Source organism: Podarcis bocagei (genome assembly GCF_964188305.1).
Source record: "Podarcis bocagei genome assembly, chromosome: 1".
Lineage (NCBI taxonomy): Eukaryota > Metazoa > Chordata > Lepidosauria > Squamata > Lacertidae > Podarcis > Podarcis bocagei.
In genome coordinates this window covers 26,192,315-26,211,991 of record NC_138125.1, presented here as the reverse complement: position 1 = coordinate 26,211,991, position 19,677 = coordinate 26,192,315, and the positions used below count along the sequence as shown (strand labels likewise).

The window sequence follows — 19,677 nt, the reverse complement described above, 5'->3', positions numbered from 1 at the left end:
ATTTGCAGTCTCATAAAAGCTTCTTTTTTAAAAGTAAAAAGTAAACCTCAGCCCTAGTTCTCCCTGAAGTGCTAAATCTCTGGCTGTGCGTCTTCAGACTCTAGGTAAGGATTCACATCATTCCTTTCTCATTCTGATGTTCAAGCTGCCCTCATCTATGTAGCCAAAACAGTATCACCCACACCAGAGTGGGAAGGATATTAGTTTTCAGAAGTGCAAAGCTGTGGGGTGGGGCAACAAAAGGCCTAATATCACCATCTTGATGGAACTGAAGTTAAAAACAAACCTGTTAAAAAAACCTGAAAGAGGAGGGGAGGCCCAACAGGACTGAACTTGCTCACTGGACACAGAGCACTGAACATCTTTTAGTGGGGAAAGGTGAAAACCAGGGCTGATGTTACTGGCACAAACTATGGGAGGCCTTGGGTGCCTGGGCACCCACAAAAAATTATTTGTGGGTGTTTGGCACCAAAACTGTGGGGCCTCCAATGCTACCTCCGGTGTTTCCAGTGCTAGGCTCTGAAAGTTGCATCACAGGCCTCACAGTGCCTTGGAGATCATGCCCGAGGCCTCACGAGGTCTCTGACACGACGTCTGATGGCTGGCGAGCCTCGGACGTGACTTGTTTCTCCCAGAACTCACCTCACAGGTAACACCTGAGGCTTCACAAGGCCTCAGATGTGACTTCTGGGGCTCCCAGGCGCCGCTGCAGCACACGCAACATAATGTGACGTTGTGATGTCACGTTACGCCACACGTACCCATAATTTGGGGCCCAAGTCAGTGCCCCTTGTTTATGTAGTGGAGTATCCTGGGTGAGGGCATGGCTGGTATCATGAACAAGAGCAGGCTACACTGTTAAAGGATCCACACATAACTGAAGGTTCCTCCATGTTAAAACAGCAACCGCTCAACTGTAAACACTAAATATCAGACAAGGATGTGGGTGCAGCTGCAGGCAGCCCCGCTGAGATAGGCTGAGTACTAGGTCTCTTGCGCCAAACAGTTAGCCAAGTTGTGAAAGCCCTGGGAAACCCTCAGCATTTGTGTGACTCGCTTTATTGCAATATTCACTTTATTGCCATGGTCTGGAACCGAACCCACAATATCTCTGAGGTATACAACCTATTGTTCAGAAATTGTCAGCAAATTCTTTCTTGAGAAATTTGGGGTCGGCCCCAGTTTAACTATTCTCCCTCCTGTTATCTAATGCAAACAGAACATGTGTAGTTAGCGTGACTAGGATTTGGCACAGGAGTGCAAAAGCTGCCGTTTAATCCTGCATATGTACATGGAGGCTTTGAGCCCCATCACGTGAGATTCAGAAGGAACCACATATTGTGTCTCCCCCCACACACTTTTATTTTCATTTTATTTTATTTTTGCTTGCCCTGGGTTTCATCTGTCAAGAACTGTATATTTTGCTAACTATTTCATTGCATAGACTTTGGCACATGCCTCCCCGACTAATTGTGTGGGAAAGTGTGGGGAGAGAAAAGAAAAGTGAAAGAACGCTTTCTTGGAACTTTAATCAAGAGCACGTCCAAAGTTGAAACAAAATGCGTAAGACAATCCGGTGAAAAGCCTTCTGCAGAAACAGTTCAAACGATAGTGTCACCAGCTCCTCAATCTAGAGGAGGGAATCTGCTGCAAGAATCACACAAAAGAGCCCAAAGTAGCCAGCACATGTTAAAAACACACACATGTTTTTGTCCCGGGTCTGGACAGATAGAAGGTTCTTTTCTATATACTCTGTGCCCACATAGCCAATAATGGAAACATTTTCTGGAAGGAGATTATGGCACCTGTTTCTTTGCAACCCTTCCCATATGTCACCTATGGTCAGAGACTATTAGCAGGGTTGCTGTGGTTGTATCTCAGATCTTTGCCTGTTCATGAGTCACGTAGCACATGCCCCACCCTCTAGTAACATCACCACTTCTACTCATTTGTCCCATGATTTCTCAAAACTATCCTGATGATTTTGTTTATTTGTGGTTACATTTTTATACCATGTTTCGTCCAAAGAGTTTAAGGTGGTGTACATGGTTCTCCTGCCCCTCTCTACTTAACCTTCACAACAACCCTGTGAGGTAGGTTAGGCAGCCGCAGTGGTATAGCATGGGTTGCCAGAGCCCAGGGCTGCATGGAGGGGGGGAGTAGAAGGGAGGGAAACAGAGCGGGCATGTGCATTTGATTGCCTAACGGTGTCCACATCATTTAGGAGATCGCAGCTGCAGAGATAAGAAAAGAAGAGTTGTTCTGTTGTCTGGAGAGGCCACCTCCTGGTTCACATGGAGAAGTCATTTTCAATGGAGCCCAGTGACAGAAGTGTGCAACTGTATTGAGGCAGCACTGGGTACTGAAATTTTGCGCAGCTAACAATTTTGAGCCCAGGGCAACTGCTGCTGTGCTCCCTCTACGCCATACCACTGCACTGCCAAAAGTCGCCCAGTGAGCTTCTTGGTTGAGCAGGGACCTGAACCCTGGTCTCCCAGGTCCCTGTCCAGCACTCTGACCATTGCACCATAGTGCTTCTTTCATTGTGTTGTGTTGTCCTTGCAGAGTGGCAGACCTTTTCCCCAAACCTTCACTTTTTGGCGGTGGGGAATGATTGTGCGAAGAAATATTGTGATTGTGGTGGTAGTTACCTGTGCACCCTTCTCCATATCAGCACATTTCCCCTGCCAGTGGCAACCAAACCCAAAGCAGAGTTAATAAAGCACAAATGGTTGTGTCCCCCAAAATAGTAAGAGGAGAGAGGGGAACCTTAACAGAAGATGTCCAGGTTTGCATGTGGGGATTTTTGAATGCAAAGCACATGGTCTCCCAATGAGGTGCTGTCCTCTCGTTTTGGCTTAACTGCTTGGTTGAAAAGCAGTCGGCCCATATTGTCGGCCCACAAACGTAACTTTTAATTGCTTGCTGTTTTTAGAAAAGCATCAAAGATGAGTGTTCCAGGCCTCCTGCAAACTCAACATCTGTTGCAGTGGATTCCACACTCCCCTCCAATAATCCCATTTCTCTAATTGATCAGTTCTAGTGCATTTATTAGAAGCATATCTTGGATTTGCAGGGATTTTGTTTTACTACAAAAGAGATGGAAGCTGGACAGCTTTCTAACAATCTTTCACCACCTAACATAAGTGTCAAAAATGTGCTGTCTTCGAGTTGTTTTCTAGGGTTTACAATCACAGATGAAGGCTCCCTTGCCTTCTTTCTTTCTTTCTTTCCCTTTTTAACACACACACACACACAGAGAGAGACGTCTGCAATCTAGATGCATATGCCAAGAGTGTGAGGTTTTCCGGTATTTGATGAGGCCACTACATGAAAGCTGCCTTTCTTCAAATCAAATCAATTTCCCCCCAAAGATCTCTTTTATATTTTGAGATAGAAAAACAAATGGAAGTTTTGTTTTCTCGGTCCTTTCTACCCTCTCGTCTTGCCTGCCTCTTCTTTCCATTTGGCGAGGTACATAAAATAATATTGTAATCCCTCCTGGCAAGAGAACAGAAACATGTTTTCCATTACAGTTTATTACATTTTTCCCTGTTTCTTTTTTATTTATTGTTTTTATCAAGATATTCAAATGCCCCTGGGATCCCAGGCCTGTGTTAAACTTGTAGACAAGACATAGTGTGTGTCTGCTTTCTCTTGCAACACAGAGCTCTGGGCTTTGGGACCAAGTACTTGCCCCCCCCCCCAGAGTATCATTAAAATTCAAAGTGTGTGTGTGTTTTAAAGTACATGATGTGCCCATTAAAAATCTCAGATTCTTATTCTTATTTCCATGATCTATGTATATATATTAAGCTGTTTTGTTTAGGTGGGTTAGGCAAATCTATAGAGGACAGGTCTCTCACTGGCTGGTGGTAGTTCTGCTGGCTAGAAGGAATCTCCATATTGAATATTCTTCCATACAAAAGGAATATCAGAATAGAGCTCATAATGTGGCTGCCCATGTTCTTTGGAACAGCATTCCCATTGAGATATCACAGCTGCCCGCTATCAGCACTTTCTGGAAACAACTGAATATATTTCTGTTCCAAAAAACCTTCCCAGCTGTACCCTCTTTCATGGGTACAAACTCTGTATTATTTTTAAAATTTATCTGCTATTTCTTTCTGTGTTGTTTTTGGCCATTTTTATCTGTTTCTGTTGAATTTTTTACATCATCTTGAGACATCTGAAAGCAAGATGATGATGATGATGATGATGATGATGATGATAGTAATAATAATATCCAAACCCAATTGGGTTGTGGTCCATTTCTGGCCACAGTTCAAAGTCCTGCCTTTAACCTTTAAAGCCCTAAATTGTGGTTCACTTTCTCTAATTTTATCACTATTTTACCTCTATAGTAACTTAACTGTGAACTGCTAGAAACAATAGTGGTATGGGAGTATGTTGCTGGCTCAGACCAGGGACTCAGCTAGACGGGTAAAGAAAAAGTGTTTTATATGCATCGTACAGTGGTACCTCGGGTTACAGATGCTTCAGGTTACAGACTCTGCTAACCCAGAAATAGTACCTCGGGTTAAGAACTTTGCTTCAGGATAACAACAGAAATTGTGTGGCGGCACGGTAGCAGCGGGAGGCCCCATTAGCTAAAGTGGTGCTTCAGGTTAAGAAAAGTTCCAGGTTAAGAACGGACCTCCAGAACTAATTAAGTTCTTAACCTGAGGTACCACTTTATATGCATTATAAAATTATGACACCAGATGGCACTGTGGAGTATTTGCCTACACAATTTTTCATATAACATTTACAACACGTTTTCCTGAAATGCTTTTTTGGTGTGTCTAGATCCAGCCAAGGTATTTCTATCATCAGAGCCTTGGAAAATTACTGCATGAATGCAGCCTTAGATGGTTCTTAACAAATTCATAAAGCAGAAAGCTAACAATAGCTTCTACGGCAAGCATCATGCTTCCAAATATCCATTGTCAAAGGGAGTTTGACTCGATGGCTCTTGTAGTCCCTTCCAACTCTACAGTTCTAAGATTCTAGGACTCGTGGCCTCATGTGGCCCAGTATACCTGAAGGAGCGTCTCCACCCCCACTGTTCTGCCCGGACACTGAGGTCCAGTGCCAAGTGCCTTCTGGCGGTTCCCTCACTGCGAGAAGTGAGGTTACAGGGAACCAGGCAGAGGGTCTTCTCAGTAGTGGCGCCCACCCTGTGGAACGCCATCCCATCAGATGTCAAGGAAATAAACAACTATCTGAGTTTTAGAAGACATCTGAAGGCAGCTGAAGTTTTAATGTTTGATGTTTTATTGTGTTTTTAATATTTTGTTGGGAGCCACCCAGAGTGGCTAGGGAAACCCAGCCAGAGGGGGGGTGTGGTATAAATAAACTGTTGTTGTTGTTGTTGTTGTTGTTGTTGTTGTTGTTGTTGTTGTTGTTGTTGTTATCACATCCTGTGTGTGTGCTTTTCAGAGGCACCTGGTTGGCCACTGTGCAGAAAAGGACGCTGGACTAAACAGGCCTTTTCTGCAATCCAGCCAGGGTGTTCCTATATTCATAGAACAAATTTTATTTCGGGAGTAAAAATGTATTCCGAACTTAGATTCTCAATGCAGTTCTTAAAGAGATGGATGGAGTGGCAGTGCTGGCCTACCTAGAGAAATGCCCCAATGGCATTTCTGGTGACATCACTTCCATGCAATCTCTGCTGACTTGCTAATGCTTCTAGGGCAGCTATGGACACAGAAGCAATAGCTGCCGACCCTCAAAACAAAGCATAATCTCCTGGAGTTTCTCCAACTTCACATCACAGGCTCCAGATGTGTGCAGCACATCAGTTTAGTCAGCATGAGAATGACCTAGCCAGGCATGCTGCCTCGTGGACCACGGAAATCCCAACATAGCTTTCAAGAATGTTAATGGAATAACTGTATATTTACCTAGAGAACACCCCCCCCCCCAGTGCAGTCCTGTGCATTTAAGCCCTGCACATTTCAGGGGGGATTTACTGCCATGTAAGATGCAGAGGAATGTAGCCTTACACTGTAATTGTTTTATATTCCAATCTCTGATCAGCCAGCTGTAGGTTTGTTATCTCCCCCCCCCCCGCCCCAATTCCTTGATCCTTTCCTTTGGCAGTGCACTTGCTCATTTGTTTGTGTCTGTTTTCATTGTATTTATATGTAATTTATTTAGTACGTCTCATTAAACGGTGCGGCACCACAGCAGGAGAAGGGAGTCTTTGAAAATTAAATTATTAATGATGAGCTATACGGTGTGGTTCTCTCCCCATCCCCCACCCCCTTCGTTCCACTGATTACAGTCACTTTAAAAGATGAAATAATCCCTCGCTTTTTTTCTTTTTTTTTGCTTTGCCTTCTTTTTAATGAAGAGAAGCAAAGTGATGCCGAGTTTCTGGGGCATTTCACTACTGCATTTCAACCAACCATTTTAGGACTCCGAAAATTTAATGAGCAATTCATTATAAAATCTCACTCTGTCTACAGCAGCGGCACTGAGCAGACCTACGGCTTGTGCATAGCCATTCAGAAAGACGGGCATGAATAGTCGCTTCCATTATCTTCTGCATTGTGTACAGATAGTCAATTCTTTTTATTTTTAAAAGAAGAATCTGCACGCTGTGATTCTTCCCCTTGTTCCTGCCCCCCACCCCCGCCGGCACACAAAAATAAGCTTTATTGTTCTAATTTTTAAACCCACCAAGGTCAGTTGGTGTCAGCTCTGGCTCCCATGTTCTGTGATTTAACTCAGTCTTTTTGTATTCTAACGTCTTCCCTCACCACTATGTTGAAAACAAGCAAACATCTGAAACAAATTAGGCATGTGTATTTACCTGACATTGCTTAAGAGCAGAGACAGGCAACCAAATATTTAAATTTGTATTGGATAAGCAGAATGCTTCACTGCAAAGAATTGAAAAGCTATGTAATCACAGGGAAGGTGGTGTAATTGAACCAAAATGCAGCATTTTGTAGTGGCTGCTGAGCAGAGCAGAAGGCAGCTTCTCCTGAAATGGAATCGGGGCCCTGTGAGTGGACCCCCACTCCACAGGGCCTATTTCCTCCTCCCCACCCTGCCCGTGGCTCTGATGGTTTTGTCAATACTAGCTCTTAATGAGATGTGTGCCTTGGTGGTGCTGTTCTGATAGAGGTGGGGAAAGAGATCGAGGATGCTAATGGACCTACTTTGAGACATAGTCTCCCCTCCCTGACATGTGGGGGACCCTTTCCTTGTAGCCCCAGGAACAGTAGAAGAGTTTCCTAGTGGATATTTGCATCCAGAGTCCTAAGCTATAAGAGTTTTGAGAAGACAAACATTATTCATCTTCCCTTATTTTGTTATTGGTGCTTCGCTAAATGGAAGGATGACCTTGTGGAGGAAACTGGGAACCAGCAGATTTCCATGCTGCAGAACGTGGATGGGTTGACTTTTTCTTTCTTTTGCCAGTGTCCCCTTCCTCCAGTAGCCCCTCTCATGCCGCTCTAGAAGGCCCCCACCCCCCTGGAGCAGATTTTCAAGGAGCTACAAGCGAAGATAGGAATACCACCAAAAGTTACCCTCTCCATTTTCTGCAAGCAGAAGCTTAGGGGCGGAGTGAAGTAACTAGTTGTGCTGGCATGAGCCTGCATTAACAAGTCCCAGTAGTGGAACTGACTTTCCCTGCTCTCCTATCTCAGTGCACCCCCTTCACAAATAAGCTCTGAGGGTAGTTGGGAGAATTCTTGAAATATCACACAGAGGGAGGAGGGAGATTGTTCCATATGGCAAGCAAAAATGCATCACCTTAGTAGCGCTGTGGTGCTGTGGTCTAAACCCCTGAGCCTCTTGGGCTTGCCAATCAGAAGGTCGGTGGTTCGAATCCCTGCAACAGGGTGAGCACCCGTTGCTTGGCCCCAGTTCCTGCCAACCTAGCAGTTTGAAAGCACGCCAGTGCAAGTAGATAAATAGGAACCGCTCCGGCGGAAAGGTAAACAGCATTTCCATGCCCTGCTCTTATTTCGATGTTCCGTTGTGCCAGAAGTGGCTTAGTCATGCTGGCCACATGACCCAGAAAAATGTCTGCGGACAAACGCCAGCTCCTTCGGCCTGTAAAGCAAGATGAGCGCCACAACCCCAGAGTTGTCTGTGACTGGACTTAACTGTCACGGGACCTTGACCTTTACCTTTTTAGTGACGTGAAATTTTACTTGGTGCCATCATGAGCACCAAGTACGTGTTACCAAAGCCCTCACACCTTTGCTGTTTTAAAGTCAAGGGTAGGGAACCTGTGGCTCTCCAAAAGCTGTTGCGACTACATGAAGGCTGGGGTTGATGGGTGCTGGAGTCCACTGATATTTGGAGGACCGCAAGTTCCCCATTCCTGTTGTAAGTGACATAGAACCATTGCTGTGTGTATTGGCATGTATGAAGTCTATAGTTACTTCTTTTAGGAACATAGGAAGTCAGATGGTTGGTCCATCTAGCTTAATATTGTCTGCACTGACCTGCAGAGTATCGCAGAGATTTCAGGCAGAATTCTCTCCCAGTCCTACTTGGAGATGCCGGATATTGAACCTGAGACCATTTGTATGCAAAATTAGGACTTGAACTTATATATTGCCTGGTGGTAGGCTATGCTTGGCGGCAGAGTTAGTCTCAATCCTATCCTCTGTGCTTGAAGATAGAGAACATCAGGGGCTATCCAGTGAATCTGAAAAGAGTCTTCTTAGTTTTTTAATCTCCTCATCATTATTGGCAGGTAAACAATTACACCATCTTCAAAATCCCTAAGGAATCATAGGATCCTAATTAACTTTCACTCCTCCTTCCCCACCAATTCCCTACACCCCCCTGTTTTCGGCTCTTTGCACTCTGCATCCCATGTACAAACAGGAGAATGCATGGAGTGAGAAATTAATTACATAAGGGCACTTTGAAAAGCTAAGATTTACTCTGAAAGTTTAGGGGGCGGGCAAATAATAACTTTGCAAAAGCTTTTGTGTGGTCCCTGGCATTAAACATACACACACATACTTACACACACACTTCCAAACAAAATCTGGAGCAAATTATTTTTGATATAAACAGTAGGATCTGAGGGTTGCCTGACATCATCTGCCGAATTATAAATTAATATGGGGAATGGGCAAAGCTGTCAGACAGCAGAGGCAAGAATGGAAAATGAGTGGAGTAAAAATAGATCTGTGTCTAATGCAAAACTCAAGTTCTTTAAGCTATTTTGAACAGCACTCTTTGTCCTCCAAGTTCTAAAGTTTTGGAATTAATATATGAGGCTCGTCTGCCTTTGCTGTAATGTTTTCTTCTAATGTTGACTCTGCAAAGGTCTCTTTAAAATTAGCTGCCTCCTGAAGGATGCAGTATGCTTGTCAGTGTAAATTGATATGTTCATCGTCCTCTCTCTCTTCCCTCTCTACACCCAGCCGAATTCTTCCAGGGATCAAGAGTCAAATATTATTGATGAGAATAATAATTCAAATTGTTAAACCCATGACTGAAATACACCAGGGATGAGGACCTGATGTGGCCCTCCACACTCCACATCTGGCCCTCAGGACACTCCCCATAGCACACAATCCTCCCCCAGGCCACACCTCTCTCCAGCCCCAGGGGCGTAGCTAGCTGCTCTGCTACCTGGAGCAACGGGTGCGGGGCAAGTCGGCCACAGGGGTTCTGTGGCGATCCGTACACGGGGCGGGCACCGTGGCAATCCGCACAGGGGGGCACCACAGCAAACTGCCCCAGAGTCCACCTGGCAGATGCAAGCCCCACGCTGCCGTTTCGGGTAGCGTGGGGCCCCGAGCCACCGTGTCACTCCCAGGAGAGACGCGTGGCTCAGGCGTGCTGCAGGCCACCACCACCCCCCCCCCACGGTGTGCCATTTCGTCACCAGGGTTGATACCCAGGGCGGACCGCATTCCCACACCTCGCTTCCTACGCCCCTGTCCAGCCCTACTTCTCATAATCCGTGAGGGATTTTGCATGGCTGGAATGTTCCCTTGAACATCTTGCTTACTGGGTGGAAGATAGGGGTATAAATGCAAGTGTGTAGAAACCAGACCACTGTGCAAAGGTAAAATTTACATTTGTTTCTTCAAAGAAATCCCTATCTACTTTATCCATGCCATGCATAATTTTGTAAATGTCTATCATGTTGCCTCTTACTCACCTTTTTCTCTAAGCTAACATGCCCCAAATGTTGTTTATATGGAGTTTCTCCATTACCCTTTTCTGAACCCTTTTTGATGTGAGGCAACTGGAACGGTACAATGTGTTCCAAGTGTCTAGACTGAGTGCTCAGCTGTATTTGGTTGTATTTAAAGGCTGTTAATCCATTTGATTTATCTGCCTCATTTTATTGTATGATTGCACTCATTAATGTTTGTTATGGCTTAAAATTGTTTACATTTCACCCTGCCATATGGATTGCTTGCGATGAAGGGCATTTTAGAAATATTTTAAGCCAGAAAATAAACTGAATTTTTAGCTCAGTGGCAGTATCTCCCAATAATGTGAAATTAGTTTTAACTGATTTGCAGCTAATGGGTTGTGTGCCTCATATTACAGTGAATAGAAACACTCCTCTGGTGTCCTAATGGGGTGGGGGCAGGCAGAGAGGCTTGTTTGGCTGCCATTGGGTGAGCTGCTCTGATGTCACAGAATGTGAAGTAACTGAAAGCTAAAGTGGAGAGCATATTAGAACTAGAATTGGAAAGGGAAATAAGCAACTTTGCTTAACTAAACTGCATGTGTTGCTGCAGACTTGTATATTTAACCTTCTTGGTCAAAAATGGTTGAGTGGTTTGGATGAAAGCCACTGGGCACAGGCAAGCAGATGGCACTTCCTGGCTGAACAGACATCTGTGCCAGAGGACATCCTGTCCCTATAGCTCTAGCCCAAGCAGTTGTGCAGTGGTCCCTGGACATTCCTATTGTTGCACCAGCATTCTTTCCTTTCCTCTCAGTGTTATTTGGGATGGAGAATTAGTAGGAAGGACTGCAAAGCCAGCATGCTCCGAGCTGTTTATTGTCGCTGCAATTGAAAACAGTAGCACAGCTCTGCTTTGTTGTTACTTGGAAAATAACTGGGGTTTATGCCCAGTGGAGCATGGCGGTATGTCTTTGCATCATTGACCAAGTATAGAATTTACGCTCAAGGAGCTACAACTAATCCATAGGATTAAACTGCCTTGGTTATAATTTGCGGTCAGATCCTCAGCTATTTTGTACTTGATTACACAGGCAGCTTTATTATGAAGCAGAGACAGTATAGTGGCACCTGGGGAAGGGAGATTTTTTGCACTGGATAAAAGTTCAGTGTAGAAGCTTTTGCAATTGTAATAGTTTGGTTGCTCTTGATGCCTGCTTCTCATGTCAGCAACCAGGAAGGGCACAGCTACAGCAACATAGACAAATGACCCTTGACATTAAAGATAAATATATTACTTTTGGTTTCTCTCAGTTTCTCATTTTTTCCAGTTTTAAGTTCAGTTTGGACTATTGCATTCTATTTATTGTGGGTTTGCTGTTATGTATACCATAAGATTCAGTTCTGCTCTGCTTATGATAGGAATATGAATTGCAATGTATGACCCCTGAAACTTTCAAAAAGAAGGATTATATGCTTTTATTTTAAAAAAAGATTTGAGATACTTACAAACCACTTTACATTTAAAATCCCCAAATGGCGTACAAAGGGGTAAAATCTCATCCAATACATGGTAAAACAGCATAAAAATACCATAAACTACAGCTTCCCACATGCTGTAACCCAAGAAAAGTTAGAAAGGCATGATAGTGTTGGCTCACATTTTGAAGAAGAAACATAAAGTCTTCAGGAAAGGGTGTGGGAAGTGTAGGGATGAAAAATTCATAGAAGGAAACTCAAAACCTATGAAAGTGGATTCAGCTGAGGTGAAAATAAACGACACATCAGTGCCAAATGGAAATAAAGTATTGAAATTGGAATCCTCTGCAACAAAAGGAAGGTTAAAATAAGCTGCAAAAACAGAGTTAATTGTTGAGGATGCTGGTATCAAAATTCATGCTTCCAAGTACTGAGGAAATAGAAGCAGCAAGAGAAAGAATGAATCTGACATCTAAAGATAGGGCACAGACAGCAGGTAATAGGCAACATTTTCCTGGGTAAGATAATCAGTGTCTCCCAAGACTGGACCTTAAATAAATTGTAGTTACTAACTCAATATGGGGGAATAATGATTTAGAGATAGCGGCTGGAAAAGCAAAATGGCAATGCCTCAGAATCTTTGGCTAGGAAATATAAAGGAGAATGATGGACAATAAAAAGGCAATTATGTGCCATTTGAGCATCCTTTCAATAATCATCACTGTGCCTCAGAAATGCGGACTGGCAGAGTCAGGAATGATGGATGGGGTAATTGACTGCTTCCTGAACTAAGGTGTCAGATGCCCTCTGGAGAGTGACCATTCTTTCGATTTCCCAGGGACCAGATTGATCTGCACAAATTAGAAATAGATAAGCCATTGAGGTCCCCCATGAAAATACGGCTGACAAATGTGACACACTCTGCAAATGGAAAAACTAAACAATGCTACAGATGATCCAGAACTCTCAAAGCAGATGGGAGTTTTAGTTTTGATGGGTGATACAGGAAAGACTGATTTTGAGGGTGTCGATTTCACAGACAAAATATTAAAATAGTGTCCCACAAATGCTGCTCTAGTCAGACTGCCCCCTCTCTCCCAGTCATTATCTGTCTTGTGGGAAGGATAAAGAGAGTGAGAGAAGCAGGCAAAGACAACATCAGGGGCATACTGTCCCCTCACCACCCTCTCACCTGCCTGCCCCCAGGGCCAACTTTACATTTGATATCATTTATGTATTTAGTTTAGTCATTTAGTCGTGTCCGACTCTTCATGACCCCATGGACCAGAGCATGCCAGGCACTCCTGCCTTCCACTGCCTCCCGCAGTTTGGTCAAAGTCATGTTGGTAGCTTCGAGAACACTGTCCAACCATCTCGTCCTCTGTCGTCCCCTTCTCCTTGTGCCCTCCCTCTTTCCCAACATCAGGGTCTTTTCCAGGAAGTCTTCTCTTCTCATGAGGTGGCCAAAGTATTGGAGCCTCAGCTTCACGATCTGTCCTTCCAGTGAGCACTCAGGGCTGATTTCCTTAAGAATGGGTAGGTTTGATCTTCTTGCACTAAACGACTAAACAACAACAATGTATTTAGTATGGTGGTATATCAATGAAACAATTAAATAGATGCAGAAAAGGCGTTTTCCCAGATCACCACCTGCCTAATCTCTGGAGATGGGTGCCCCTGGAAAAGAATACTGGATGGTGACTTTGATAGATGAGCAGATTATCAATGGCTAGTAGTCATATACCTCCAGGGCGACATTCTTCTTAATACTAGTAACTGAGACGCGACAGTGGAAGAACCTTGTGTCCTGCTAGTGAGCTTCCCACTGGCCACTGTTGGGAACAGAATGTTGGACTAGTTAAGCCCTTGCTCCAATCTAGAAAGGTTATTCTTATATTTTCACTTTCACTTGGCAGCATATGGTCTATAGGATTGGGGAAGATGTAACCTTCGGATGTTGTTTGACTCCAGATTTCATCAACCCCTACAAGCATGGTCAATCATCAAGAAGGATGGGAGATGCAATCCAACCACATACAGAGGGCCACTTGTTTTCAGTCCATGGTCTAAAGCAGTGTCCCCCAACCTTGGGCCTCCAGCTGTTTTTGGACTACAATTCCCATCATCCTTGACCACTGGTCTTGCTAGCGAGGGATGATGGGAGTTGTAGTCCAAAAAACAGCTGGAGGCCCAAGGTTGGGGAACACTGGTCTAAAGGATATAGGCCCCAAACAGTATAGGTCTTTAAATCAGGTGTAGGGAAACTGGATCGCCAGGTGTTGCTGACTTACAACTCCCATAAGCACCAGCAAGCACAATGGCTATAGTTCAGGAAGATCTGAAGGGCTAACGGTTCTCTGTACTTGTTAAAGTCAATACTTTGAATTCTGCACAGAAAAAAGACAGTTCACCAGTGAAGTTATTTTGTGTTGTGTGTTCCAGCTGACCAGTTCCCATCAGTAATCTAGCTGTCATATGCTTGAGACACCAACCACTTACATAAGCCACACTTGAGCCCTTTCTTTTCAGAATTGCTTTTCAAACTGTTAGCACTCAATTTCTTAGACAGTGACGACCTCAGCTGTACTGTTGGAATCTGGCGCGCTCCTCCTCTTCCTCCGTTTGAAAGAATGTGGATAGAAAATCTTTGGGGTCAATGAGGGCCCCATTAATTACTTGCTTTCGTTTATTTTCATTCTGTTACATTTGTATCCTACCTTTCCTCCAAGAAGATCAAGGTAGCATAAGTATCTGTCCTATTTTGTCTTCACAACAACCCTACAGGGCAACCCTGCAGGTTGAGAGACAGTAACTGACCCATGGTTACTCAGAGAGGTCTATAACAGCTGAACAACATCCAAGGGCTTATCCACAGTTATCTTTTGCTCTGTTCTTTCCAGGCACTGGTCTGTGCCTTAAAGCTCCATGCCCAAGCATGTTATACACACACACACACACACACATACACACACACACACACACACACACACACACACACACACAATATATTCATGGTGCTGTTTCTTTATCTATTAAGACTGCTTATTCTAATTTCCCCTTATATTCCTATTTCTCCCTCCCCCTATATCTTTAATACTTTATACTGCTGAATTTGCATTAACCCTGCTGACATTTTAACCTGATTAACATGATTCTTCAGATACTCTGCAGACATTTTCCACTCCTCCTTAAATACTCCATGGTGGTTTTTTCTGGGGGGGGGGGGAGGTTGCACCAGAGCTTTCCCCATGAAAACCTGTACTTTAGCACTCAGTCAAAGCGAACGGCAATTTGGGTTTTCTGGATTAGAGTTTCCTCTGATTCAGCTTTAAAAAGCAAGTTTTCATGGAGAAAGCACCAGAGAGAAAAATGGGGGGGGGGGGACTCAGACATGGACCATGCCTGGAAAGAGAGGGGGAAAGGCAAATGCGGATAAGCCCTAGTTGTCCAATTGCACCAGTAATACATCTTCAGAAAGCATCGTTTTACAAGTTCAAGTCCCGCCCCCCTCTTTATTTCTTAATTTTGGGTTATTTTGAGGAATTATAGCAAATTAAGGACAAAAACCCAAGGAAAATGATGTGATGTATACAAAGAATGCACAGTACACTGTACTTGTATTGCAGAGAGATGCTAAAATGGATTTTAAAAATGCTGGAAATACTAAGATACATTTGGAAATGAACCTTGTCAAGATGATGTAAACACATAATGATTTTATTATGTTTCTCCTGTGTGTGGTCAAGTGAAAACATTGCATGAGCACGAACCTGCAGGAAATGCTGTTACTCAACCTAGGAGAGTGTAGTCCTATCCAATTCATTCTGGCTGATCTCCCCTCTATTCTCCACAGCTGGTGGCGAGCCCAGGTTTGCTCCAAGGAACAAGAAAAGGAGGAAAGCAAAAGAACTTGGAGGAAGTACCTTTTTGCAATAGAAATTGTTTCTACTGTTGCCTTTATATGAACAAATGTAAATTCATGTGCTTAATATGCATAATAACCAAGAAATGTGCACAAACACCAGGCCTTGTTGGGGAGGGTTGTCTGGCTCGTAATTTGCTGCTTTGCCTTTTCAAAGAAGGCAGGAAAACAGTCAAGGGCTGCAACTTAAATATTTGAGAATCTGAGTAGTTTGCACTGCACACATTTCCCCCATTCAATATGAGTTTAGTTCTCCACCTTGCTCTCATGTGGATCATTTTTATTTCCTGTTCTTGGTCAGGCATGCGCCTTTTGGCTGTAGGAGGTGGGGCTCCCAGAGCAATGATCATATCATGCTCACTTGCCTGCCTACCTGTTCATATGATGTGCCTCCTGCTGTTGCACTGAGCACTGGACACATTTTCTTGTTTGCTGTGAAAAGGGGGATCTGCTCTACTTGTCAATAGTATGCATCTGCGTGTGGTAAACAGTGGTGTAGCGTGGGTTGCCAATGCCTGAGGCCACAAGGAGGGGTGGATCAGAGGGAGGGAAATGGACAGACTACACATGTGTATTCAACTGCCTAATGGCATCCGCGTCACCCAGGAGATCACAGCTGCAGAGATAAGAAGAGTTGTTCCGTTGTCTGGAGAGGTCACTTCCTGGTTTGCATGGAGAAGCCATTTTCAACAGAGCCCAGATACAAAGGTCCACAGCTGTATTGAGGCAGCACCGGATGTTGAAATTTTGCGCTCCTAACAATTTTGCACCCGGGGCAACAATCCCTGTGCCCCCCCTCACTATTTCACTGGCAAGAAAGGGGGAGGAAAGAAAATGACTGGACCAGAATGCCCAGTGAAACTCATTGCTAAATGCGGGTTTTCAATTTTCTTTCACTGAGGTTTTTTTTAATAGGAATGTTTATTTCCAGTGCAGAACATCGGAAAGTGGAAATAAGTTTTATGTTTTTACTGGACATTATAGATCTAAAGCATACAATAATCAGTTTAGCTTATGTTTGATTGAAGTTTGGAGCTGTACTAATTTCCAGGAAGTGACAGGGTGCAAGAAACCCCAAAAAAAACCCAAACCCGACCCTTTATAGAACAAAGGTATATCAGTCTGCAGAAAGCAAGGGTATGAAGCCACCAGCCCAAGGGCCAGTCTGGGCTTGCCAGGTGGTCCAATTTGACCTACGAGACTGTTTCCCCCCAACCATTCCCACCCAACCATCAGCTGACCTCACTGGTGAAAACCCACCCTGAGCTGATTCCTTCAACCTCTCGAAAGAATCGGGAAAAGATTGGCTCTGCTAGTGTGTTTGCACTACACCAACCTCTCCACCACCTTCCACCTCTCCCTCTGGTAAGCCACAGCAACCCACTGGCTGGAAGCTAACTCACCCAACAGACTGCTTCTGCAAAAGAATGCACAGTTCTCATTTGGAGCCTGCATATTCTGTTACTGGATCAAGGTCTGTTTGTCTATTCTCGCATTCACCCAGTTCCTGGATGATTAATAAGACTTTCAGTTTCGTGCACCAAGTGGATGGGGAGGGGTGTGGTAGAAAATAAAGTTTTAAAAGAATCCTCTGAGTTGATGGCTGTACATTGCCTACAAAAACAAGGGAACATCAGAGCACTAAAGCACTAAAAAAGAAAAATCCTATCTGTCCAAGGACAACAATATATCAAGGGGAAATAATTCTCTTTGTCCTACCTTGGGGTTAAATGCTCACTGCTGCCTGGGTAAGCTTGCATTTCTTTTGTGCTGGGTATGTCTGTGAATGTTTTATGAATGTAATTGAGCTTAGGAATCAAGTTTCCGAGACAGACACAGTTTATTCTGAAGAATAAAGATACCAGCAGAAAGTTATTGATTTTGGAGGAATCTACGCCTTGTGAAAAATTAACCAGACATTCCTTCCAAATCAATACGATTATCCCTGCTGCTTCAGGACTCCTTAATCGGATCCAAAGAAGGTCCCCAGTGCATAGTCTGTATGTTATTGCCTTCGAAAGCAGCATTAGAGCCTCTTCTGCAAACAGTGGTGTGTGTGCTTCAGCCGCATATGTCAAAATATGCCAAATAGCCAAAGTAGACCCATACAAGTCAGTGGGAATGCTCTAGAGTAAGCAGCTAGAAAAGAAATCTCCCCAGCCCAGCAAAGGCGATCCCCATTTGCAGATGATGTGACTGTAGCTCACAAAGCAATGCATCTGATGCGATAAAGATGGGTATCTGGAGCCAGATGCAAGGAAGTGTGGATAGATCTGGATTCTGTCCAGTGTCTCATGTTCATTTTTAATGTGGTGAAGCCAGCACAACAAGGTGCCTTCCCCCCTCTTTTTTTCAATGTGCCATCACATGGTCAGATCTCCAGAGGTTTCATTTTTCAACTGCTTTCCTGGATGCAGAAAATCTCTCATCTTGCAATGGAGACACATATTCTTAAGAAATGGTCGCCACACAAAAACAACAGGTTGCACTAAGTTCATGAGATCTGTGATCATAAGAATCTGACTGGAGACAGACTGCTCTAGTAATTTTATTCTCCTATGGAGAACACACACACACACACACACACACACTACACGGATGCAGATTGCCGTGGGAGCAGGGAAGCTCCTCTCTATGGAGCTTCACATTTGATGGATCATTGTCAGTATCCTGCAATGTAGTTGAATGAATTCACTTTTGCTTCCTCTGCTACCCCCCCCCCAAGCTAAGGACTATTACTTGTCTGAAATCAAGCATCTGCATCACATATTACTTTTTATAGGTCTACTGAGGTGCGGTTTTGTAGTGCACGTTCCAAAATCCGTTATGTGCAATCAGCAATAAATCAAATTGCCATGTCATTCACCCCTCCCCTGCTTAATTTAATGCCAGAATTACAGAGAGTGCAATAGTTTCTCATTGCTCCCTTGGAATGTGATAACAGCTAAGTATTATAAGTAAATTTCATGATTAACGGCCATGCTTCTTTACTTGGTTGACAGAATAAGCACCCCTCTTCCTCAATAGGGAAGTTAAACTACAGTGGTACCTCGGGTTACATACGCTTCTGGTTACATACGCTTCAGGTATGTAACTGCTAACCCAGAAATAGTGATTCAGGTTAAGAACTTTGCTTCAGGATAAGAACAGAAATCGTGCTCCGGCGGTGCAACAGCAGCAGGAGGCCCCATTAGCTAAAGTGGTGCATCAGGTTAAGAACAGTTTCAGGTTAAGAACGGACCTCCGGAACGAATTAAGTACTTAACCCGAGGTACTACTGTAGTTATAATTTTAGGGCAATTTCCTACTCAATTCCAACTCGGTTTCACATATTTGGGGGTGAAACAATGAAACTAAAATGCTTATAACTAAACTGGTCCTGTCTGGCCAGGAAGACAAATACGAACATTTAAAATCAGACCTAGAAAACCAGATCCATAAACATGGTCATCTTATGATAGTTTAAGCAGAAATGTAGATATTTGGATAATAGGTGGAAATAGCTGACCAACTAAATCTGTTCCATGTCAATTTGGTGAGGGATGCTGGTTGTAGTCCAACAGCTGGAGGATAACAGGTTCCATATATGATCCCCTTCATTATTCATAGCACTTGTCTCAGTAACTCTCAGTAAGACAGGCTAGTATTCTTATATTACTGACCTTTAAAGCCCTAAATGGACTCAGCCCAGTATACCTGAAGGAGCGTCTCCACCACTCATTGTTCTGCCCAGACACTGAGGTCCAGCTCCAAGGGCCTTCTGGTGAGAAGTGAGGTTACAGGGAACCAGGCAGAGGGCCTTCTCAGTAGTGGCACCCGCCCTGTGGAACGCCCTCCCATCAGATGTCAAAGAAATAAACAACGATCTGACTTTTAGAAGACATCTGAAGGCAGCCCTGTTCAGGGAAGTTTTTAATGTTTGATGTTTTATTGTGTTTTTAATATTCTGTTGGGAGCCGCCCAGAGTGGCTGGGGAAACCCAGCCAGATGGGTGGGGTATGAATAATAATGCAAGAAATTCTGGAGAGCTACTGCCAAGGAGTGTAGACAATGCTGAGCTAGAGAGACCAATAGTCTAACTCACTATAAGGCAGCTTCCAATTGTCCCAATTTTAGTCCATGTTTCCACATCCTGATCCAA

General features: G+C 43.9%; 1 long non-coding RNA gene across 1 annotated transcript in view; it reads left to right on the top strand.

Moving 5' to 3' along the window:
- LOC308575991 overlaps positions 1 to 19,677 on the top strand; it is a 769,838-nt gene that overhangs the window by 467,492 nt on the left and 282,669 nt on the right. The window lies entirely within an intron of this gene.